At 37.0% G+C, this 26,918-nt stretch overlaps 1 protein-coding gene and 1 long non-coding RNA gene across 3 annotated transcripts in view; one reads left to right on the forward strand and one right to left on the reverse strand.

Annotated features, from left to right (window-relative positions):
* Nucleotides 1-20,764, reverse strand: part of LOC136834833 (ATP-binding cassette sub-family C member 9-like) — a 101,358-nt gene extending 80,594 nt beyond the window's left edge. Inside the window, exons 1-2 of one of the 2 annotated variants that reach the window (XM_067097609.1) lie at nucleotides 20,651-20,755; nucleotides 20,088-20,238 (exon numbers count right to left, since the gene is read on the reverse strand). The gene's annotated coding sequence lies outside the window, so the exon portion shown is untranslated. Of the gene's footprint in view, nucleotides 1-20,087; nucleotides 20,239-20,650 lie in introns of both variants that reach the window. The other variant, XM_067097610.1, reaches the window with a different exon arrangement.
* Nucleotides 1-26,918, forward strand: part of LOC136834834 (uncharacterized) — a 122,001-nt gene that overhangs the window by 82,436 nt on the left and 12,647 nt on the right. The window lies entirely within an intron of this gene.

Raw genomic sequence — 26,918 nt, forward strand, 5'->3', positions numbered from 1 at the left:
TATGAAACAATTATAAGGAGAGGGTGGATAGCAAGATGGAAGAAAGAGAATATGAACGGAGGTACAGTAACAGGAATGGAGGGGGTTGCAGCTAGGGGCCGAAGGGACGCTGCAAAGAACCGTAGGTAATAATAGAAAATTCCGTCAAATAAATTCCCCAAAGTGGTTTTACATTACCACCCCAACAACCACAACAACCCAGAAGATAATAACTACAACCCGTTCGTGCCCATCCCCGAAGAAGATGGCTTATCAACGTGAAATTGGAGGAACACTCCGCCATTATCTGATTCTAACGTGCAGAGCAAGCCCGGAGCCGACAAAGGCACGATTTGATTGATGAGCCAGTTTGGTTTTTAAAAAGGATTGGGAAGAAGGATTTGTGTGGGATGGGTGGGAGTGGAGGGGCGGCCGTTGAAGGATTGGAACACGGGACTGCTCCTGCTGGACCTCGGCAGTTTGTTCACTTGAAGGACAATTGTATGCTGGCAGCCTCTATTGAGATAGCATTTAGAGTTTCTCCTTATTCGTTTGGGTTTGTTTTTTTTTTTTTTCTCGTGGCGCCCCTGCACGCACACGCACACACACACACACGCACGCACACACACACACACACACACACACACACACACACACACACACATATATATATATATATATATATATATATATATATATATATATATATATATATATATATATATATATATATATATATATATATGTATATACAGTATATTCCTAAAGTATGTTGTAAGTTTCGCTATCATTTGGATTTATTCACGAGGAAACAGCTTCAACTCGGCAGTCAACCCTTCCTTTCTGTCCAGCAATTGGGCATGTATGTGGGCTGATGCTCTACATAACACCCATCCTTCGTTAAACCTGATTATTGGGATGAGGTTGCTGGGCCTATGACCATGTGCCCCCAAACTCTCCCTAACCCCATGGCTACGGGAGCCTACATGCCTTATTTAATGACACTGCCATGCCATTTTTCGTTTTCTGGAAAGAAAACTAATGCGCTGGCTTTGCCTGTCCGTCAGCACTTTCTCTGTCCGTCCTCAGATCATAAAAACTATTGAGGCTATAGGGCTGCAAATTGGTGTGTTGATCATGCACCCTCCAATCATCAAACATACCAAATTGCAGCTCTCTAGCCCCAGTAGTTTTTATTTCATTTAAGGTTCAAGTTAGCCATAATAGTGCTTCTGGCAGCAATATAGGCCAGGCCACCGGCGGGCCGTGGTTAAAGATTCAAGGGCCACGGGTCATACAGCATTATACCGAGACCACTGAAAGATAGATCTATTTTCAGTGGCCTTGATGACACGCTATAGAGTCTGTACAGAAAACTCGATTGCACCGAAGAAACTTCGGCGCATTTTTTACTTGTTTTTTATTTTTATATTTTTTTTTTTTAGTTGTCGATAACAAACAACGTGAAATTAAAGGAGCAGTTGTGGAAGTGTTAAGTGAGAATAGGTACAGAGGATTCCAAATCTTCGGTGGCTTCTTAATCTTTCCTTATGAATCTTACCTCTGAAGGAGGTGGGTCCTAAGTTGGGACTGTGGCAGTCCACGGCAACTACCGGTCACCCCAGATCTTGCCTAGGCGTGGGCGTAGGTAGGCGCCAAGGCCCTCTGTGTCATGGTGGGTGATTTACAGGACTTACCAAAACAACCATTTAAACCTGTTGTAACAACCAATTTCTGTTCTGCTCACACCGTGAGTCAACATGCCCACTGGGGCTTTTATTATTTTATTAATCACCTTTAAAAGTCTTAGCGAGAAACTTCATTAATCTTTAATAATGTAAATGACACTTTGGTTCTCTAATGCATTAAGAAGATAAGACACTGGAGTGTTCAGTAATACTTTAAGAGGCTATTAATAGTAGATTAACTTTGCATAAATTGTCAGAAATCTTGTTGAGCGAAGGTTTAAAGATTGCTTAGGCTCTAACTAAAGAATTAATGAGGACAAATATATGTATAATATAATATATATACATACAGTATATGTATACACACATATATATGTATATATATACATATATGTGTGAGTGTGTGTGTATATATATATATATATATATATATATATATATATATATATATATATATATATATATATATATATATATATATACACACATGAGTAATAGCAATTTAGCTTCAAAGATTTTTAGAGCTCTGAACCAAATAAACAAATGTATCTATGTGAGAAAAAAATAAATATATACAAATATGCAATTAGCAAATATCCCATAAGCCAACTTCATATCTCTGGAGGGGGGCGGGAAGTTCAACAAAAGAAGCCCGCGTCGAGAGCAAAAACTTCATTTGCAAGCTAACCTTTCACTGATAACTCGTTAAAATAATGGAAGATGTGTCTCGTTTTGGGCAACGCCCACCCGTTAGCTTGGTATAAAAGGGCACGTTTTTATGGCGTGAGAACAGGACTGGCATGAGTGACCCAAGTCCGTCTCAAGTCCTGTAAGGAAAGTGGGCGTTGGTGAACTTCTTTTAATTGCTTCATAATGATAATGATAATACAGTACATTTATTATTATTATTATTATTATTATTATTATTATTATTATTATTATTATTATTATTATTATTATTGGCTGTAGGCGTTAAGTAAGGTTCTTTGCAGCGCACCCTTCGGCCCTTAGCTGCAACCCCCTTTCATTCCTCTTATTGTAACTCCTTTCATATTCTCTTTCTTCCGTCTTCCTTTCCATCCTCTCCTAACAATTAATTCATAGTGCAATTGCGAGATCTTCCTCCTGTTACACCTTTCACACCTTTTTACCATCAGTTTCCATCTCAGGGCTGAATGTCCTCATAAGTCCCAGCGCTTGGCCTTTGGCCTAAATCCTATATTCTCTTCTATGCTATTCTATTCTATTATTATTATTGGTAGTATCACAACTATTGCCTCTAAGGCTGGGTCAACTGGTGGGGTCAAGCCGGGAGCAAACTACGAACCTTACTGTTGCTGTCTCAGCAATCAGTGGCTGGCAACCTGGTCCAATAATTAGAACATTTACCGGAGTTGCGGTGGGTCCCGGGTTCGATCCCTGAGCAAGCTGGAACAATTTTGGAATAGTGCGTTAAATCCTGTTGTGCCTTTGTTGACCTAGGCAGTCAGTTACGTACTTAATGGTTAATCCACTGTGGTGGGTGATAGCCAGGGCATAGATGGTTATGGAGCTTACATCCTCATCCCAAAATATCTTGCAGCCCTTCAGAATACAAAAGGTATTACTCAGTGGTAGAGCTCTCATCCTCCATCTGTAAGGTCCGTGGTTCACATTTAGCTTACCCCTACAATTCGACCCAAGTTTGAAGAAGTACCAGCGCCATTTGCGAGTTGAGGAAAGGGGATCGGGCCGGCAACCTCATCCCTTCTGGTAATATAATATATATATATATATATATATATATATATATATATATATATATATATATATATATATATATATATATAATAGCCTTATAATCTTCTACAATAATCCAGCATAAAAATTAAGGAAAAGGACAGAAGTCAGACACATAAGAATATGACTTATCTTGCAATCTTGACAGGGCCTGAATTAGAGATAAGCATTATCTTATCAATTGTGAAGTAAATTCGCTTAATGTTAACTCATTTTTCGTGCGTGGGAGCCAGCAACCTCCAGTTCGTATCTACGGATACATTTGACAAAATGAATCATCATTAGCTAAAGATTTGATTATTTTTTTTGTATTGTCTGGTTTGCGTTACATTTTTATCACACGAGTATTTGTCTGCGCATTTTCAAAAACTTCCAAAATTCCTTATCATGTTTCTGCATACTTGATCAGCTGATCAACATTTTATTCAAACCATTCACCATTTATAATGTCATGAATATTAGCTCGTGTCGTTCTTCAATCCCATTCATTCTTCCAACTGAAAGTAATCACACTACTACTTGGCCTTTTGTATCTTCGCCACAAGGAACCTTCATCAACAATTGATACAAAACAACCCTTTCCGTTCTTCAAATCTCACGTTCCCCATCTACAGCCATTCCGCGCCTCAGTATCTCTGCACGTTCCGCCCTTTATCGAGAACTGTTTTTGTAGTTGTTGTTGGTGACTGTTAGTGACTTTAACTGCCAACTGTCTGATAAACAAACACGGACGCCTCCTTCCTTACGCGACCAGGCGCCGGAGGGAGGGAGGAAGGGAGGAGGCCTTTTTGACTTTATCGGAGATCTATTTTAAGAATTAAGTCCGTCAAGGAATTTCTAGTGGGCCGACTCGTCACGACAAAATAATTGGGAATTAAAGTCGTGGTGGTCCTGTCTGTCTGTCTGTCTGTCTCTATTATAATAGATAGGCTTAACTGATGATTAAGAAAGGAACCGTCGTTGCAAGAGTGATACATGCAAATTGTTCTTACATTCATAATTGTTTATTATATTTGAATGTGTACAAGCATTTAATTTCTTCCTTTTATAATGGGCGTTTCATATAAATAGAGAGGCATATTGCCATCAATGTATATCTATCAAATATTGATTTTCGTAAATACATACATACATACATACATATATATATATATATATATATATATATATATATATATATATATATGAAGAAGGAAATGTCCATATATTTATATGGGTATTTATATGGATTGACATTTAAAAATATATGTCGTGTTCAAACCCAACTTAGGCTTGGCAGGTTTTATTGCAACACGGCCCCATCATCCCTGTAGGCTAGGGAAGGGATACTGGTAGCCGATGCTGATTAGTACAATGCTCGGCTGACGATTGCTAGGACCGAATTCGATACTCAGGCTCTTTTACAAGCCCTCCTCCACCCCCACCCCCTCCAACCAGCCCATCTGCAAATGGAACCCAGCGTCTGCTGAGGCAAAGTAAAACGGCGTGGGGTAACAGCCTTTCCTAGTAAAAACTTGCAGAGAGACTGAAGTCTATAGCATTTCGGCGTCACCTGCTCTAAATAAAATAAACTGTAATATAATATGGTGAATTATGTACCGGTGGTCAGTAAACTGTGGCGGGTAGTAGCTGTAGGTGGATAAAGAGAGAGAAAAAGAAGAGAGGAGAAATGTAAAAGACGCCAGTGATCAGCAGACTGCACAATGTATGACGTCGTATCATAATAATAAAAAAAAAACATTCGTCAGTCTCTCTCTCTCTCTCTCTCTCTCTCTCTCTCTCTCTCTCTCTCTCTCTCACATGATCACTGTTACCCGATCCCCCGGGTGGAAGTGGGACATAATATCTTTCGAGTTTTTCTGGGCTTCCTGTTTTTGTGTATGGCAATAAAGGCCGGGCATCGTTGGCCGTGTATCAGAAGTCTATCTCTCTGCTTCTCTCCGTTGAATTTAGGGTCCCAGAGAGACCCTTGGCATCTAGCGCCAGATTCCTAGGGTCTGGTGTGAATTTCACCGAGTAGGTTCGGAATTCTCTTCTGGGATTACGTATTCCCCGGCCTTTATAATAAATTAGCCCTTAGCTACAACCTCTTGCATTCAGTTTACTGTACCTCTGTTCATATTCTGACTTTCCACCCTCTCCATGAGTTGTTTCATAGTGCAACTGCGAGGTTTTCCTCCTGTTACACCTTTCAAACCTCCTTACCGTCAATTTCCCTTCCAGCACTGAATGACCTCATAGGTCCCAGCGCTTGGCCTTTAGCCAGAATCCTATATTCTGTTTTATAGATAATATGCCATCCTACAAGATTCTTATCTAACACATCCTTCCGTGTTGAAATCCAATGTTTTCAATTACTTTTTTTGCCGGACCGCTCTCTGTATCTACTCCTTAGGGGGATAGTGCTTTCAGTGCAACTCACGTGGTGCACTGTAGACATCACTAAAGGGTGTTTGTAGCGTCCCTTCGGCCCCTAGCTGCACCCACTTTCGAGCCTGTTACTTTACCTCCATTCCCCTCTTCCTTTTCCAGTCGTGCTGTCCAACACCTCTAACTATTACTTGTTAGTGAATCTGTGGGATTCGCTGCCTAAATTTCGTAAAATCAAATCAACTCTCTATCTAAAAATATGTCTTATTATATAACAGCTGTTATCATCACTTTATTGTTATTACCACATAACTGTCATCATCAGTTAATTGTCATTATTATATAAACACTGTTTTCAATTAATTGTTATTATTATACAACAACTGCCATCATCAGTTAATTGTTATTATTATATAAAACTGTCACCATGACAATTGTTATTGTTATATAACAACTGTCATCGTCAGTTAATTGTTATTATTGGGTAACAACTGTTATCATCACTTGATTGTTATTGTTATGCAACAACTGTCATCATCAGTTAATTGTTACTATTATATAATAACTGTTATCATCACTTAATTGTTATTGTTATATAACAACTGTCGTCATCGGTTCATTGTTATTGTATAACAACTGGTATCATCACTTAATTGTTATTGTTATACAACAACTATTATCACTTAATTGTTATTATTATTGCAAAGTCACCTCGACAGAAAGCCGCAAATCTTCCCAGTCATTGTAAGGCTGACTTTGCATAATTGTGTTCAACAATTCACTGCTGACTCACACTACAGTGACATCACAGGGTCTATATATATCAATGAAGTCACGCTGATGCATTTTTGATGCATTCAACGCTATACATTTTTACGGTGACAAATAAAAACAAGTAAAAAAAGGCGCCGAAGTTTCTTCGGAGCGGTCGAGTTTTCTTTACAGTCGCTACAGCGTACATTCAAGGCCACCGAAAGTAGATCTATCTTTCGGTGGTCTCGGTATAACGCTGAATGAGTCGCCGTCAATGAAACTTTAACCACGGCCCGTTGGTGGCCTGTCCTATAGCATTGCCAGGAGCACGATTGTGGCTAACTTTAGCGTTAAATAGAATAAAAAAAAAACTACTGGGGCTAGAGGGCTGCAATTTGGTATGTTTGATGATTAGAGGGTGGATGATCAACATAGCAATTTGCAGCCCTCTAGCCTCAGTAGTTTTAAGATCTGAGGGCGGACAGAATTAAGTGCGGACGGACAGACAAAGCCGGCACAATAGTTTTCTTTTACAGAAAACTAAAATAAGGAAACTGGTATTCATCTTGTTTTCTTTTGAACAAAAGGCTCAGTTTCCCGTAAAGGTTGGGTTGTCACCCTTACGGTTCTGCCATGCTATTTTGGGATGGGGTAGTTAGACCCCCTCCCCCCGGCTTCTGCAACTCAGGTGCTACCTGTCATAGCCGACGGCCATGTCCTTACCTATCTGTTTGGGTTGACATACGTTTTAGCATGGCATCCCCCATATCGCTCCGACCTCGGCTTAGGTTTGAACTTGTGTTATCGTGCCAATATATTCATGTATAAACACCCGGGTGTGTATATGTGTGTGTGTGTACATTTATATATACATATATATAAATATATTTACATATATGTATGTATATATAATTATATATATATATATATCTATATATATATATATATATATATATATATATATATATATATATATATAGGTCACAAATAACCCATTAATTCCCTTTTGATGTAAGTTATTCCCGAAGTGAAGTGAATACGATATTGGGCATTGTTTAAAATAACTTAAATGTTTCCACAATGACAAATATCCCTCCCTCTGTACCTTCATTGTAATAAAACAAATGAATTCCCAAGATATTGCACATTACGACTCGCCCAATAAAAGCACACTCATTGTTCTTTTTCCACGGAGCCAAAAGAAAAAAAATAAATAATGCACAACCACAAAAAATATATATATTGTGTTACTTTCTCATGCACTGCAATGATACCTTACAAGTGTACTTGTGTTTTTACAGTTGAAGCTCTTGATGACTATAATTACTTTTTTGAGCTCTCTCTCTCTCTCTCTCTCTCTCTCTCTCTCTCTCTCTCTCTCTCTCTCTCTCTCTCTCTATAAGTGGCTTTCTAGTTGTCATAAATATAGGTCATGAGAGGTAGAAGCAGACGGACAGACATATTTAGAGATAGTCTAGACCTGCGAGAACTGACGTTTAGTTCATTGGCTTAATATCATTCATATGTCTTATTTCAATTCTTCCTGTAAGGTGCCTCACAAACACGCACGTAGACACACACATGTATAGATACATATACATACATACATAGATATATAATATATATAGTATATATATATTTATATATATGTATATAAATATATATATATATATGTATATACATTTATATATCTATATACACATACATACATAGATATGTATGTATATATATATATATATATATATATATATATATATATATATATATATATATATATATATATATATATATATATATATATATATATATATATATATATTCATATATATGTATATAATTATATATATATATATATATATATATATGTGTGTGTGTGTGTGTGTGTGTGTGTGCGTATGTATGTATGTGTGTGTGTCCGTGTAGAAACACTGACCTCCCGACCTTCTCTCAGTGCCAATCCATAATAGGCTTTTTTATCTGCATGAAGCACTTTGCATCTGTCATTCTGCTCCCAGCTGCCAGATAGCCAAGACTTCCGTTCGCTGTTTTGACAGAAACCTGTAGACAGAGCAATGAAAAACCAGGTCTTTCACGTTTCCGTGAAGGCTCCGTACGGGAAGCCGACAGGAATGTCTGACAGAGGTTGTTTTAGAAACCACTAACGGGATTTTGAAATGGCTTGTAAGATGTGCGTTACTCTAGTGGAGTATGTATACTTGAGCCAGTCCCAAGCCCGGATAAGAGGCGAGGGTTAAGTGTAAGGTTAATGCATTTCTCTCTTGTGGAAAAGGAATTTAACATTCATTAACATTTTACCAGTACTTAGGGGCATAGTGTGAACGGCTTTTGGGCTTAATAAGGGGATAATTCGACTGCCATAACATGTTTTGAAGGGCTGACTACAGAATTCATGAAGTCCTGAATATAACATTGTGTTTTTTTTTTTTGAAGGGTTTAAATTAATTCATTATTTTTATTAAAGTGGGCCTCCTGAGCTTCAGATTCTGCGCTTGGACGGAGTTAACTCTATATTTTCTGTAAAATTAAATTTAATTTATTCGGTTCTTTTTTTTTTTTAATCTGAAAGAACTGAATTTAAAATAGCTCTACCTGCTGCGTTAGTTAAGGTGCTCTTACAGGTAGGACTCTTCCCCCCCCCTTCTCAGGACTCCCAACCCCACACGTATTTCTTCGCAAATGTTAGATTTCCTTTGATAAAATATTTTTTTCTTAATATGTACATTTTACCGAAATGGCACTGTTTTCTTTAACGCCTCATTGTGACCCAGGTCAAGGTTTCTGTATTACTGTAATCATGTAATCTATATGCCAGCAGCGCCTGGCAATCACAGGCGGTCATCAATCACTCCTCTCCTTATTCCCTCATTCATCTCAACCTATTCCCATTCTTCTATGTCATACACTCCCCCATTCTCACCCTTCCACTCATCTGGGCGATTCCCAGGCCGCCCATTCCACGTCTCCATCCCTATCACCCGTCTGAGTTATGGGTTTCCTGGGGCGATAGTGGCTTGGTATTTATATGCCCACGGGGCACTTGAACAGTGAACGGATGCCAATTGAGTTTTGGGTTTCTGGGCATGAGATCTTTGGATTGCTTTGTTTAGGGGTTGGAGTTTGTGTGTTTGTTCTCTCTCTCTCTCTCTCTCTCTCTCTCTCTCTCTCTCTCTCTCTCTCTCTCTCTCTCTCTCTCTCTCATGTTCTGCAGATATTTTCTGCTATTCATAGATTACTGTCTCCCTCTATGTTCTGCAGATATTTTCTGCTATTCATAGATTATTCTCTCTCTCTCTCTCTCTCTCTCTCTCTCTCTCTCTCTCTCTCTCTCTCTCTCTCTCTCTCTCTCTCTCTCCTCTCTTTAAGATATGACATCATTGCATTCACTCACTTTTACAAGCAAAGTCCGAATCAACGCATACAAGCAACGTAGGTAATCCTTCGTGCAGGGGTGATTCTAAAGGTGAAATCTCTCTTCTAAAAGTTGTGCTTTTAAAGATCTCTCTGTCTCTCTCTCTCTCTCTCTCTCTCTCTCTCTCTGTCTCTCTCTCTCTCTCTCTCTCTCTCTCTCTCTCTCTCTCTCTCTCTCTCTCTTGTCCTTTTTTCTCTGTGAATATCATCTTCATTCTCTCTCTCTCTCTCTCTCTCTCTCTCTCTCTCTCTCTCTCTCTCTCTCTCTCGTTCTGCAGATATTTCTTACATTCATATATCATTCTCTCTCTCTCTCTCTCTCTCTCTCTCTCTCTCTCTCTCTCTCTCTCTCTCTCTCTCTCTCTCTCTCTCTCTCTCTCTTCCCCAACAGGCAAGACCTCTCCCACCCATCTCAGCCATGCAAAACACACCTCTTTCCCCCAACAATTCCTGTCCCCACCCCCACCACCAACTCTAACACCAGTCTCCCTCCCCTGCCCTTCAGATCTCAGTCCCCACCAGCCAGCCTACCCCATCCCAACCTAAGCTCATCCATACCCTCTCGGCTAATGTCTTCACAAAAGTGGAAACCGCAAAAATGGCTACTGGGAATTTTTTTTCTTTTCCAGGTTGGTTTGTGCTTGAAATCCTACAATAGCTTTCAGTGTGCAGTTTTTTTCTTTCATAGTTTTATGATTTATTTGGTTGGCTTTAGTCTAATTGAATAGTATTCATTCTTCATATGTGTGATTGAAAAATATTCTTCGTGTGTTTCCTGGGGTGGGGATTACCTCGTCGAGGCCTCCCGTTTTGTTGCCACACATTTTCTAGGAGTAATAACAATCACGTGCTGAGTTGTTCCCTCTCTGCTTAATCTGTCCTCCCCTGCTGCGATCCACAGCAGTCGATGTGGAACCAGGTACATAATAATATGCTTAGATCATTAGAAGCAGATTGGACAAAAAAATAAATAAATGAAGTAAATAAATATACAAGTATTTGTTAACCCTTCTTGTCCATCTCGGGAATCGAACGCTAGTCATTCAGTTAGTGAGCTGCGCCAATTACAACAGTTCCCCCAGAGAGAGAGAGAGAGAGAGAGACGCAAACGAATATATCGAAGCTCCCAAATCCCTTTAGTCATTTGTCTTTTGTGGTTTTTCATTCAGCCATTAGACAACAGACAGTCGGACAGACAGGGAGACAGATACATCCAGTCTTATGCATGAATATTCATGACGGCTTTCTGCCTCCCGGGGACGACTTCTGGGGCTGAAATAGAAGCGTGACAGATTTGCTATTCATTTTGAGAGAGAGAGAGAGAGTGAGGATTTAATATGAATATGTAAATTTAACTGACTGTAATGTGGTCTGAGAACCGAATGTGAATGACTCTTTCAGAGCTGAAAGAAATGCATCAAGGGCCATCTGCCATTCATTTTCATAAGAGAGAGAGAGAGAGAGAGAGAGAGTTGAATAATGTTAACAGGTAAATTCAGTTGGTTATAATATGGACTATGAACCAAGAGTGCAAAGAGTGATTGATTTTTTCAAAACTGAAATAAGTGCATCACGGACCATCTGCCATTCATTTTCAATAAGAGAGAGAGAGAGAGAGAGAGAGAGAGAGAGAGAGAAGGTTGGGGAGAGGGTTTTAAGAACAAAGTTGATTCCGTCGGTTGCAATGTTGGCCCAAAAGTAATTTCTTTCCTAAAAATCAATGCAGAGAAACTCTTTAAGTAGTCATTGGGTCACAATGATACACGAATGCCATTGAAGTGTGTCATAGATGGCTGAGGTGTGTGTTGATTACTTGTCTTAATTTTGTAAGTGAAACATTGAGCGTTTTTTGTGGGTTAAATTACAGTAACAGTGACAAAGCTGAAATACCTGAAGTACCAACAACAGCTTTTGTTAACAAAACAATAGAAAAATGTGATATAATGTAGAGGGAAAAAGAGGAAGTCGGAACAAAAGTATGCATCGGTGAGAGAAAAATATGCAAATTGATCATTCAGTCCTATTATGCTTCATTGTGTATTCACGATAGATAGTTAGATAAACAGACCGAGTTTTTGAGAAAGACAGAGGCGTTTCAGAGGAAAAGAGTATATAATGAGAGAGAGAGAGAGAGAGAGAGAGAGAGAGAGAGAGAGAGAGAGAGAGAGAGAGAGAGAGAGAGAGCAGACGTACATGCATTCACCAGTCGCACACCAAACCGCAAAAGTCCCACTCTTTCTTTCTTCCCTCCTCCCCATTCCCCTGCCGCCCCCGCCCTCCACACGTGGGCGTGACATGGACATTCAGGCCCCCACAGCATAGCCAAAGCTGATTGACGGGGCGGGGGAACAAAGGTCAAATAATGGGGTTACAAAGGTCGGCCTTTTTAAAGGTTATCGCAACGGTTAGCTCGGCAGCGCATTTGCATGCACGTTTTACTTAGTTTTTGAAGTTTCACCTAAAATACATTTTATACCGTAAATTAACAGACAGGTAGACAGTGAATGCGTCACGTTCTATTCAGTTGGGAAAAGTTCATGAAATTTCAAAAACAGAAGTAGCATTTATATATGTGTGCGATTTTACATTCTTCGTGATTTAGTTACAGCAACATTAGGAAAAATGGCAGTAAAAACGATTTGTTGTCATTTATAAAAGGGAAGACCAGTGCTGTAACCAAACTAACTGAATTGCTGCGCAGAGTAAATTATGCAAATGTAAATTAATTGCTCGCCCCATCTAATTTTCAGACGTGTTGAAAACCGCAAAGGTTTGTGAAATAAACCAGTAAGGGATGTAAGCCTATAGGAGAAATAAAAAAACAAAAAATTAATTAATTAATGTTCTTTCGATATTGGGGAGCGGATCTTAGATCTGTATTTTAGATAGAAAGAAAGGTGACAAAATCTAAATAATATGAGAACTACAATATATATATATGTACATATATATGTTTATATACAATTGTATATATACATTATATATATGTATATAGAATGTATACATACATATATATATATACATATATATAAATTATATATATTTATGTATATATATATATGTATATATTTAAATATATATATATCTATATAATATATATATATATACACACACAGTATATATAGAGATATATATATACATATATATATATATATATATATATATATATATATATATATATATATATTACATATATATATATATATATATATATATACAAAGAATAAAGAGAAAGACAGAAAGAAGAGAGTAAATCCTAGTACCTGTCAATGCCCGGGGCACGAGCAAGTTTCAACCCACGGCTTCGAAAGTCCACAGGATAAGTCAAAACAGAACGGTTATTTCAACCATTGCCGATGCATTTGGACTGACAGACTAATGGAAAATCTCGATTTTGTTTATTTTGCCTGCCTTCCCCAAAAAAGGGGAGGGCTTGTTTGAGGACTGCGGGCGACGGGGCTAAGCAGGGTATGTTTTCTTAGCAATAAAAATAAATATGTATCAATAAAAAGTCTAAGTGTGTGTGTTTATGTTACTGCACCGTAAACAAAAAATACTTTGCGTCATATCATCTGTGTGACTCTTTGAGACTTTTGTCACTAATGTTGACAAACGAGGAATATTAAACGCGTAAATATACACGCGTTTGCACGCATGCGCGCTCGCACACATACATACACATATATATAATATATATATATATATATATATATATATATATATATATATATATATATATATATATATATATATATATATATATTTATGATGAGGTTGTTCGTCCCATGTCCTTTAAACCTGATTTCGAACACCAGATTCATCTAGCTACCAGGTGCTTAATTCACTGCTGAGAACAAAGGTATAATGAGTTTTGAAAAATCCGTATTAATGGGTCAGTGGGTTTGCTGGGACTTGATACTTGGTATTTAAATTTTATAGGATATATATATATATATATATATATATATATATATATATATATATATATATGTATATATATATCATATTTATTATGTTTTTATTATATATATATACTGCATATATATATATATATATATATATATATATATATTATATATATATATATAATATATATATATATATATATATATATATATATATATATATATATATATATATATTTATTTCATAGAGCTTAGTGCTTTTGAGTTGAGACTCTTAGCCCGACGCCCTTACCTATACTACTTTCGACCCACTACAGTTGACCAGTTTTCTCACTGGCAAAGTGAGGCTGGTAACCCCTGAACCACGAGTCGTACATGCAAAGAGATACGTGACTAATACGTGACTAACAACATAGTTCAGATTAATTTTAAACGAGAATAAAAAAAGAATAATTAAAAAAAATTAAATAAATCGCAGCAAAAACAGCGAAAAATAAAACCAAAGACATAAAAGGAAAGAAACGAAAGCAGAAGCAAAGGGAATCGGAGGAAAGCCACCAACAAGAGAGAGAGAGAGAGAGAGAGAGAGAGAGAGAGAGAGAGAGAGAGAGAGAGAGAGAGAAAAGAAGAAGTGAGACAAGTGAAACACGACCCGGTCTTCTCAGTGACGAAGGTGTCAGGCATCTTCCCACAGGGGCTTCACTTCCTAAAGACCTATCGAATTGTGCAAGCTATTGAGGCCGGAGTCGTCTGCAAGGCACGTTGCTCTTGTTTATTTCCTTGTTTTTTGTTGTTTTTGCATTCGTCTTCTTTGGTTGTTTTTCCGCAAGATGTCTTAGATGCATACTGATAAATTCTAGTCAGCTCATGTGAACGGGTTTGCTGTTAGCTAAGGAGTTGACTCAAGTTTGAGATTGATTCTGGGTCCGACTGCACGTTCATGAGTCTCTCTGTCTCTCTCTCTCTCGTTTTTGCAGTGGCGAAGGTATGCGCCCTTTGGGTACTTTCTAGTTGTTTGTGTTACGTTCCATGTTTCGGTTGTGTGTTTGCAACGCTGTTTGTTTGTTTGTTTGAATATCCTGAAGGAATATAATTTTTTACTGGTTTAGCTCTGCGTGAAATTGATTTCTCAACAATCCCTCTTCGAAAGAAACAATCATGAAACTTTGTACGAAAGTCAGTCGCAGGCCCAGAACTAAATATCTTTTATTTTGATCTATTCGTTCCGCTTTGAATTTGGCCGGTTTATTGATTTCCAGCTTCTTGATTTGCTATGAATTCGTTTCCGTAGGGTAACCATACGTCGAGGATCCGACTATAAGCTTTGGGAAAAATTGTGTCATTCTGCCAATTTACGTGACAAAAAACGTACGGAAAAATTCAGCTGGAGCCCCATGAACATAATGGGGTAATTTATCTACTTTGGGTTGTGACATTAATCCGGATCTGAATACGACGACAGAGAGGATTTTAACCTGACAGAGGTAAATGCGATTTGCCGAATACCGTCTGGGTGTTGTTGTTGGTCGTCTTTTCGTCGTAACTCCTTTTTATGAACCCTCGGCAACCAAACCACATTTCTCTCGACAAGTTGTGCCGTTGTTTTCTCAAGCCATTCCTTGCCTGGGCAAATTTGCGCTGAAAAGAATCGCTCCCATTCTTCTGGGATGTCGTGAAAGCTTAAGCGAGGACATAAACGTAAGGAAACGGACTTAGTTGCTGACATTCTCGCCTCTCTAACAGTGGAGAAGAAGAAGTGGCATTTGTTGTTGTTGTTGTTGTTTAATTATTATTATTATTATTATTATTATTATTATTATTATTCAGAAGACGAACCCTATTCATAAGGAGCAAGCCCACTGGGGCCATTTACTTGAAATTCAAGCTTCCAAAGAATATGGCGTTCATTTGAAAGAGTAACAGAAGGTAGCAGGAGAAACAAAAAGACAAGATTAGTTATTAGAATAGAAAAAAATAAATAAAAAATTAATAAAAAGATAAAGTTGTAAGTAAATGTAAGTAAACTGTAAAATACAAAGGGAATTGCTTTAGGGTAGTAATGCATTGCGTCTTCGCTTGAACTTTTGCGATTCCATTTGCACGGCCCCCTCGGGGGCGACTGTTCCGCAGCCCAACGGCGTGAGGAATGAATGACCTCTGGGACTGAGAGTTCCAACAACGAGGCAATTTACAGCATATTGGTGCTGCAAACGCACAAACGAGCACAAGCGACATAGCAGCGTGGTTAGGCAAACCAAGGCCCCAAGAACCACCTACTAAAGTTTGCACGGCAAATCCGGCCGATGATTAACAGCGCCTAATGACGAAAGGGGAGCTTCAAGTATGGCTGAGCTTGTAATCACCGATGGCCTTCGATTTTTACCTCATGGCTCATTCATTTGTTGACTTTTTGCCCCGTTGACCTTTCGAGGTTTGCCCAGCATGTTGAGCGAAGCTATGAATATTTAAACGGTGGAGTGTAGACTGATAATTGCCTTATGAATAATCTGTTGTAGGTGATTCATACAGAATGATATTAGTGGATTATTATAGCAGCATCATGTAGAACGGATGAACAAAAGAAGCGACATAGAGGTTATTGAATAAATGAATAATCTAATGGATGAATTATGAGAGTAACTGATCTAAGATAAACGAGGGAATATATTAAATGAACAGGTGTATTTATGTGACATGATGAACATAGGCATGGACAAACGCCTTCTTTTAATAAATTCATTCATTATAATATATATATATATATATATATATATATATATATATATATATATATATATATATATATATATATATATATATATATATATACATTGGTATGTATTAGATATATGTATATATACTGTATGTGTATATATACATGTGTACGTTATATATATATATATATATATATATATATATATATATATATATATATATATATATATATATATATATATATATATATACATACATACATACGTGTGTGTGTTTGTGTGTACGTGGAGGGGACGGGTTCCAGTTCAGCCTCACCAACAAGAGCCTGAAAAATCCTTAGATGACTGTTGCCCAATGCCTCAGAATAGGTACCGCGTAGTTGGTCGACTGAGGCGAATCACAGCTAAGTGGCAATCTCGTCCCAAATGGGCCTGCTATGACCTGAGAAGTAAACACTTTCTGGAGCCACCAACGAAAAACAAAAAGTTAAGAATATCATACATACAAGTTTGCGAATGTCTGCCTCTACTGCTTTATGTAATGACCTTTTAAGGGCAGACTCAGTGGAGGTCTGCTAAGTATTCTATACATATGGCGAAAGCTGTCATAATTTTCATCAGCGTTGCTATGCAAGTCGAGTCAGCAAGTTTCCCAACACCTTGTCTGGGTGTGGCTTGACCGACAGAGAGAGAGAGAGAGAGAGAGCTTTTCATTTATGTTACGAGTGAGCTTTTAATAAGTAATCTCCCCCCCAACCCCCACCATGGTGAGCTTTGCCGCTCTTTGATAATACCAAAGGGGTTTTGTGGCTCGAAATGCAAACGTCATGAGTAATATTACATTATTTAAACAAAGCATTTTCTAATATATATACATGCATATATACTTATATAATATATACATATATATATATATAGTATATAACTTATATACATACATATATATAAATATATATATATATGTATATATAATATATAAATATATATATGTGTGTATATATAATATATATACACATATATATTATATGTATATATATACACACACACACACACACATACACTTGCGTTGTCTCTATTATTGTTCAATTTTCAATACACGTTTTGTTTCGCAAATGGAAGTTCTGATTTGTGGATGTTTTACAAATCAACAGCGGTCTTTTTGTATCGTTCCGTCAAAGCGTTGGTTTATTTAGAATAATAATAGAGAGAAAGAGAGAGGAGAGAATATCCCCTGAGAGAGAGAGAGAGAGAGAGAGAGAGAGAGAGAGAGAGAGAGAGAGAGAGAGAGAGAGAGAGAGTCGTCTCTGACGGTTTACCATAACAAGAGCACTAGAATGATTATTAATTTTTTTTGGTGAAATTGCATCAACAGATTAGCTTTGCTCTTTGTATAAGGCTCTTAGACGACTGGACGGTTGTTTATAAGCAGCACTGTCTCTCTATCAGAATAAATATATTAAAATTATATATATACACATATATACATATATATTATATATGTATATATAAATATATATATACATACACACATATATATATATATATATATATATATATATATATATATATATATATATATGTTTGTGTGTATGTGTACAGTATGTGTGTGCCTGCAATCGCAGGACACGTATTTTCTCTCCATGTTGTCGTATATGCTGTCGAAAAATTTCCAGACACTTTCACAAAAACCAGTTCACCCAAAGAACACCAGCGGTTTCTTCGTGAATGCCGGGACGAAGAATTGATTCTAAGTTCATTCATTACAGAAACCCCGTTGGAAACGCAAAATCCGTTCTTGTACTATATTCCAACGAAAAAGAAGAACACCTTTGGTAGAACTGATTAAATTGTGCGTAAAACATTTAAAATTTTAGTTGAACGGAAAATATTGCTCCCAATATTTTGTTATGCAATTTATTTAGAGCTGAATAGTAAGCAAAATTATTCCACACAATGCAATACGATTTGATATGTTGGCGACGAAAAATATATTTGGCCATGGTTTGAAAATATATACGTATTATCGTGTAGATTTAATGAATTGACGCTGTCTGTAAAATTCAATCTGGAAATGGAAAACTGTTGTAGCCTACCCTTTGAGGATTACCGAACACAGAGGTGAAAATGGGTTTTAATTTAGCGTACACAGAAAACCTGCCAATATTTCTGCCCATAAACATTTTTATTCTGGCCACAGCTGGAAAGAAATTAGTCTTCACGTCCATGTTTTTAAGAGCATTGCGTTTATGCAGCCTTTAAGTCAACAACGAAATAAATGAGAATAAAAAGAAATAAAAATATCCTGATATTGTTTCCAACGGTGCTTGAGAAAGGCAGGATACGCTTTGGGTGATGACGGCTACATAGAAACGTATAGTATAAAAACTTAATTATGCTGCCATTTATTTTTATCTTTAAATTTATCCCCCGTCGTCTTAAAAATGTAAATTAATGTGACCTTTAAGATGAATAAGGCAACTTGAAGGCATTCACAAAGAACTCTCATGACAACACCAAATGATGTGCCAGTTTTACGTAGGCCAGACTGGAAAATCATTGTAAAAGATGATAGAACAGCGAAATGACACACTCCAGATCGAACCCAGGACTCTCGAGTCAAAGGCAAGCGTAAATCTTGTTCATGTTGGAGAAAGCAGTCATATTATTAACTGAACAGGTGCTCATATATCTATAAATGTAATAATCTAGTTTTATAAAAAAAAAAAGTTTTGCTAAGAAATTGAATATCAGCCAAGGAATGTACAATTTCGATCCACCTGCTTCGAAACATTAGGTATAATGTTTAGATTTTGAGGACTGAACGTAGTCTGGTCCTAATGATAACAGAACATTATTATTATTATTATTATTATTATTATTATTATTATTATTATTATTAATGCAAGCGACATTGGTCTTGTTTCATAAAAGAAATTTAAATACCAGCCAAGGCACATATAAACTAGCTCCGTGTCTTTATTAAGAAATATGTAAAATGTATAGATTCTAAGGAATTTGCTTTGGCACCGACATCAACAAACACTATTATTATTATTATTATTATTATTATTATTATTATTATTATTATTATTATTATTATTATTATTATTATTATTAATGCAAGCGACATTGGTCCGTAGCATGAGCCCTATACAATAATAATAATAATAATAATAATAATAATAATAATAATAATAATAATAATAATAATAATAATAATAATAAGCAGAAATAAAATTACACCGCAATTTGCAACTGCTTTCTTCTCCAAGAATGACAAGCATCAGTGAGTTACTGGCAGAATGCATTAACCCTGAAAAATCAGTCATTGGAAAGATAGAGGAAAAACTACATAAATTGGATGCAGCTGTGACGTTCAAGACTACATGTTTGAAAGAGGGTCTACTACTTGTAATAACAACAACAACTCGGCTCAATAACAAATAACGAAAAGCGACAACAACACTCACCCACCCTTCCTCCAATATCTCATTCAAATTTTGGCGCCTGTCGGAATGAGTCACTGGTCTATAGAGCTGTCTTCGGCAAAGGTTGCTGAGGTGACGTCACTTCGTTCGCGCATTATTGATAGCAATAGCGGTTTGGTAGGACCTGCTATCACTAGGATAGAATGGGGAGAGTGTTGTTGAAGAGATGTGCAGTAGATTTTGAAGGCTATTGGGCGACAAGGATAGCATAATTGTGATAAAAATTATAATTAATTTAAAGTTTATCACTAATTATGTTTTCCTTTTTCCAAATTTTTTAGATATTTTTTGGTGGTGTGTTTGGAATTAAGAAGAGACAAACATGTCGAGATTTTGGATAATTTAGTTTAAGATCAATTATCAATCAGTAATTCTTCAAATATTAATAGGAAAATTATTACTTTCAAAATTAAACTATATGCGTGCTTCTAATCGCTATGCCAATCACTGAAAACTTATTAAAAGTTATATTAAAGACAATTAAATTTACGAATAATAATCTAGAAATAATAAACTCAATAGAAACTTGATACAGGTGCAGATACCTTAGCGAAAACTAATGACAACAGAAATAATAAGACTCAGCGCGAGTGGAGTCAACCGCCTGGTCAAGTAACACATGCTCACTCACTGCTCCTACGCTCACAACTGAACCTCCGAAAGAAATTGAAGTTCAGTAACACTAGCCAAGGTCTCTCTCTCTCTCTCTCTCTCTCTCTCTCTCTCTCTCTCTCTCTCTCTCTCTCTCTCTCATCCGGCCAGTCCCCTCTCCACAACCTACCCCTACCCTTTCTCTCTCTCTCTCTCTCTCTCTCTCTCTCTCTCTCTCTCTCTCTCTCTCTCTCTCTTGCAAAACATTAATCTTAATTTTATCGGTCTAATCTGTTTCTTCAGCTTCATAAAACTAGGGTTTTATGGCCGACTGTTGATTGCAAATGCTGCCTAGAATATTTGTTCGGTGACGTCATCGTGTTGTGGTTCGCTGGGCTTCTTCAGGATTCGGCAATTGGTACGGATGTAGGGTAGAAGGTATTTCCTCTTATTATGTCTTATGATTCTCTCTCTCTCTCTCTCTCTCTCTCTCTCTCTCTCTCTCTCTCTCTCTCTCTCTCTCTCTCTCTCTCTCATCTTCTTCCTGTTTAGGACGTAACTGCTCTTCGTGGGACATGAAAGAAGCTATTTATAGAACAGGGATGGATGATTTTTTCAAAGCCGCATGAATGAAACGGGGCGCTCGATAGAAATTATGAAAGCTTGGCTGATGTCAGCGCCAAGTCTTGCGAAAGTGCGGGTGTTGTCAGCTGTTAGCGTGTGAAGGAATGTGTGAGAGTTGTCAGCCATTAGTTATAAGAAGACTTTGCTGATGTCAGCTTGTCAAGGTCAAGGTGCAGATGTTGACAGCCGTTAGCCATGAGAAGACTTGGCTGTTGTCTTTCAGAAGTAGAGTAGAAACGGGACTGTAATTACTTAATATATATTGAAGAGGTGGTTGTTGTCAGCTCCAAATCTTGTGAAAATGTTGCCGTTATCAGCAGTTATTTTCGTGAAGAATTGTAAAGAATTCAAATGTTGTCAGCTCTAAACTTTATCCTAACTTTGCAGTTATTAGCTACAAGTCTGGCGGAGACCTAGCTATTGTCAGCCAAGGCGTTATGAAGATGCATCTGTTGTCAGTTGTCAACTCCACGCCTCGTAAAATTGTAGTTGTTGTCAGCTGCATACTTTCTAAAAAATGCATGACTGTTGCCAACTTCAAGCCTCGTAAAGGGCTGGCAAATCTCATCTCTTAATCCTTGAAAAAACAACTTTTATCATCATTGTATCTTATAAAAAATAAAGCTGTTGTCAGCCCCAAACGCTGCTAATGTCCGACTTTTCTCAGCTGTTAATCCTTACCTTTGTAAACGGCAACAGTCTGATTTTGAGCTCTTTAGGTTGTCAGATTAGGGTTCAGTAATGAGGAACTGAAATCCTCTCCAGAAGATTATCTTTACTTCTTTTTGCATCCCTAAGTAGACGTGTTCCTAATGAGAACCATATACTGGGTATAGAGAGCGAATGCCCTGCTAATACCCAGTGGGGCTTATGCGCTGATTTTTCATAGGTAACGCAGATAATCATGATCATTATAACAATTGCTCATTCAGTGACATTCAACTTTAGAGAGTCTTCTCTAATTTCCTAATTATATTCGCTCGACAGCAGGCATTGACACATGGAGGAGCATAGCTTTCCACGTCCTTGGAAATTTATTATATCTACCTGCTGACGAGATGAATATAATAAGCAAATAGAGAAGACTGTAAAAGCTAGCTGCCGTTGACGCACCAATTGTTTTCAATAACATTTCACTAAGAGAGGGACTGCTTATAGATGTAAACATTCAATCTTTATCAACCTGCATAATAATCTCTCTCTCTCTCTCTCTCTCTCTCTCACATTTTGTTACCCATTCTCTCTCTCTCCATCGAACCATTTAAGCATCAATACTATTTCTAGATGTATCCAGATTTCATTTCTCTGACTTAAGCCCGAATGCTATTTCTAGATCTATCTGGACTTCATTTCTTTGGCGTTTTACTGGAGCACGGGTCGATACAGCCACAGTCAGTAGCCCTTTCTAGGTCAACCAGGGATTGTAATTTAATGTCCTTAGCACTCGAACACACCATTCATGTGGTATGGTGAATTATCAACGCCACAGACTAATAATTGTATGCATATATATATATATATATATATATATATATATATATATATATATATATATATATATATATATATATATATATATATATATATATATATATAAGCATATATGACTATGAAATGTTTTCTGTTAAAACAGAAATCCATCTAATAATAGGAGCCCATAGAAACGCCAAAAGGTAGAAAGTTATTGCTACATTCCAGAGACCAAACTGTCTCCCTCTTCAGGCAAGTATATGAATTCATATATATATATATATATATATATATATATATATATATATATATATATATATATATATATATATATATATATATATATATATATATATATATATATATATATATATATATATATATATATATATATATATATATATATATATATATAAAAATATATTGTGGTTCGTGGTACCCTTGTAGTATCACTGTGGACTTTCCAAGTTCAAGGCCTGCTCAGGTCTGACAGATTCTGCTGAATAGCGGCTGTGTCATTCCTGTGAATCAACGATGGGTCAGCTGGTGCCGTGGCTGAGTGGTAGTATTAGTTGAATCACGATTGCATGGACCGAGTTTGCCCCAAGACTGTTGCTCACAAGCCCTTCCATACTGTTAAATGTGTACCAGAGAGTATGTATGGCCTCTTGATAAAAGATAGACTAGACGCACTAATATTAATGATTAAGAAAATGACGAAAAAACGGGGGGAAATGGAAGGAATGAGAGAGTTTCAGAGCTTGGTAGTAGCAAGGAACTGCAGCTCTTCACAGAAAAAACGAAAGAAGAGGTGACCCAGCGGGTGTTACGAAGTCGCCTGGATATGGCGGAGGTGCTTTTCTTACTCCTTTTTCTTAAGTTTTTCGGGCCCGGGCTACGAAAGGGCATGGCGTTACCCCAGTCCCACTAACCTCTGTATTGAAAGAGATAAGAATGTTTAATTTGTATTTTCAATATTTACCGAGTTTCGAAGTCCTCTAGTTAATCTATGATAGCAGAAGCGACCTCTTCCGGCCACCTATTACGTGAATCATTCTCTCTCTCTCTCTCTCTCTCTCTCTCTCCGCTTAGAGCGATCTAGCCCATCCCCTGCAGCAGAGTCGTACTATCTTTCCTATATTCTAAAGAAGAGGAAATTCTTTTGTTGTGCCTTTTCTCTGGAATAGCCACGAGATAGTGTTTTGTATTCTGACAAATAGCCTTTGTTCTTTCTATTATTAGTAGCAGCAGCTTATCTTTACCATGGCTCACTGACTTACTGTTTTTATATTACTTGTATATTAACATTGTTGATATCGTCATCGTTATGATTATTGTTATCATTGCTTATTGTTTTTATTAAGTTTTTCATTTTTAATCATTAATATTATTGCGCTTTTGTATAAATATTTTCCTCAATATATTTAGAAAAGTCTATCAGTAATTCTTCGTTACGAATAACTTATTTTTGTATTCTTTATGTTCTTGATTTATTGAGCATTTCCGGAGGTTACCAAATACGGATGCGTCGTAATTGTCGCGTTATTCGAGGCGATAAATAACGAATGTTCAAAGTGCCTCCCTGCTTTACCATCATTGCCAAATATCGTTGGATGGGCTACAACATCCTTATATAGAAAAAATCAGTTATTAAACCTAATATATGATCCGAGTTTCCACAGCAGTGATTCTCTCAACATTACAGTTTAAGATGGATTGTAGAAATGGTTCCGAGTGCACCTTCGCTATTTTTTTGGTAAAGTTTGTCATTTTCAGCGATTTCAGGAATATGTAGGAACCACCTAAATTCCGAGAAATTTCCTGACCCAACAGATCAAAAATATTCTTCCCGTAAATTTTGCTTAAAGTTGGCATAGATACTGAACTTTGCTGGAGTCTTGGAACCCTGCTCATGTAAGCAGGAATTATTATTCAGACGAAGCAGCCAAATTTGTAAAATTTATGGCTCGATCAAATGTTAGACATCGCATAAACAGCTTTGTTACGCTGTTGCAGTCTGTCAAACCGAATTTAATTTGGATTTGTGAAAAGATGTAACAGATGACAAATCAAGCAGATCAAATCCGGTAGGTTTTTCGGAATAAGAGAAATATATGTCATGTTATCCCTTCTGAAAAATTCTAACGCTTGGTCACTTACCAGATCTACGGAACAGATTAGAAAAGGATTTAGTCTTAACTGTAGAATAAACTTTTAAAAATTGATTAAATAGGCAGTCTCACACCATGCATTCGGTCTCAAATAAGCTGTTTACACGTTGCTTTGTACATCATGACTCTTACTACCCGACTTCGCTTTGTTTGTCACACTGCTGGAAAATGCAGACAAATATGTACTGTTTGTAAAATTTCCTGTATTTCCAGAGTTGAGTGGAATCTCCCGTCTGGATTTCGGCATTTTCCCGAGGTCGTATTAGACAACATTGCTCTTAAGTGGCAGTTTCCTTTTCCCCTTTATTAGACAATATCCCGTTTGGGCCTCTACCGCAAGCTCTGTTAGAACACGTGGCTTCCACTGGTTTTTGCCGAGTCAGCATAGGTTCTGTGCCACATGTCGCAATACCCAGTACACAAGATCTTTGCATTATTTATTGATGCTGATGCTCAGAAGTTCAAGGAGGGCTTCAGAACTAACTGCTGAAGGCACAACGTTTTCATCCCATGGGTCTTTTAATTTTTTTTTCTATCTACTGCTGTTCATGCATGAAAATATGTTGATTAATCTGTCTTAATTAGTCATTTTTCTTTCTGTTTTTCTCTTTTAATAATTTTTTTTTTATTCTGTTGAAGTTGTCTTGTTCATTTAGGTCCGTTCTAGCTTAATAATAATGGGTACTACTGGTCCAATGGTTAGGATGCTACTCTCTACAGTGGAAGCGTCAGATTCGACTTCCTGTCTCTGTTGACCTAAGTAGTGAATTGTGTACTAGATAATTAATGGACTGCAGTCATTCCCAAGCAGGCTAGAGAACCGCACCCCTTAACGAAAAAGCTTAAAACTGATATAAGGAAGAAAGAACGCAGATGAAAAGCCCCCTTTACCACATCAAATATTTCCTCAGGTGATCTGCTTCCGGAAGGTGGCGTTAAGGACATCTGATTACCCACACCTAAATATTTTTCATGTTCTCTCTCTCTCTTCCCATAATTTTACCTTATAAGTCGTTTTAGAGTTCCTATTCTCTCTCTCTCTTCCCACAATTTTACCTTATAAGTCGTTTTAGAGTTCCTATTCTCTCTCTCTCTCTTCCCATAATTTTACCTTATAAGTCGTTTTAGAGTTCCTATTCTCTCTCTCTCTCTCTCTTCCCATATATTTACCTTATTCATAAGTCATTTTAGAGTTGCTATTTCATTTTAGAGTTCCGATATTCTCTCTCTCTCTCTGCAGTCCAATATCCCGTGCTGGTGGGCATTCCAAGGTGAACACACGTAATTATTGGGAACACCCTTCTCTTCCACCTTTCCTCGTAGTGGTAGCCTATTTTAGGGATTCCTGGACTGGATAATCTTCGGGAATCCCAGACCCAAATAACGAGGTCACAAGGAAGAGATGGGGTGTTTGACCTTAAGGGGGCCTATTTATCTCTCTCTCTATATATATACACAATATATATATATACGTATAGTTATTTATATATATGTATATATATACATATATGTATAGGTACAGTATATATATATATATATATATATATATATATATATATATATATATATATATATATATATATAATATATATATATATATATATATATATATAATTATGTGTGTATATATACTATATATATATATATATATATATATATATATATATATATATATATATACACACAGTATATTACCCATTTAATCCAGGGAAGAAAATATCAAATCCTCAGGTATTCAAGCAATGAAACTATTTTTATAAATGTCCAAAAAATATATTAAAAAACAGGTTCTTCGTATAACAGGAAATAGATTATTTCTGTCCTTTTAAGGCAACTCTCTCTGTCTTTGTATAACCCAGTTACCAAACAAATGCAGCGTTACAGATGCGAGTAATGCCTGTAATCGGCTGCGCCTAAGGCGGGAGGTATTTCCTCCCTGTATGCAAGTAGCATCTTC

This window comes from Macrobrachium rosenbergii, chromosome 54 (genome assembly GCF_040412425.1).
Source record: "Macrobrachium rosenbergii isolate ZJJX-2024 chromosome 54, ASM4041242v1, whole genome shotgun sequence".
In the NCBI taxonomy this organism is placed as follows: domain Eukaryota; kingdom Metazoa; phylum Arthropoda; class Malacostraca; order Decapoda; family Palaemonidae; genus Macrobrachium; species Macrobrachium rosenbergii.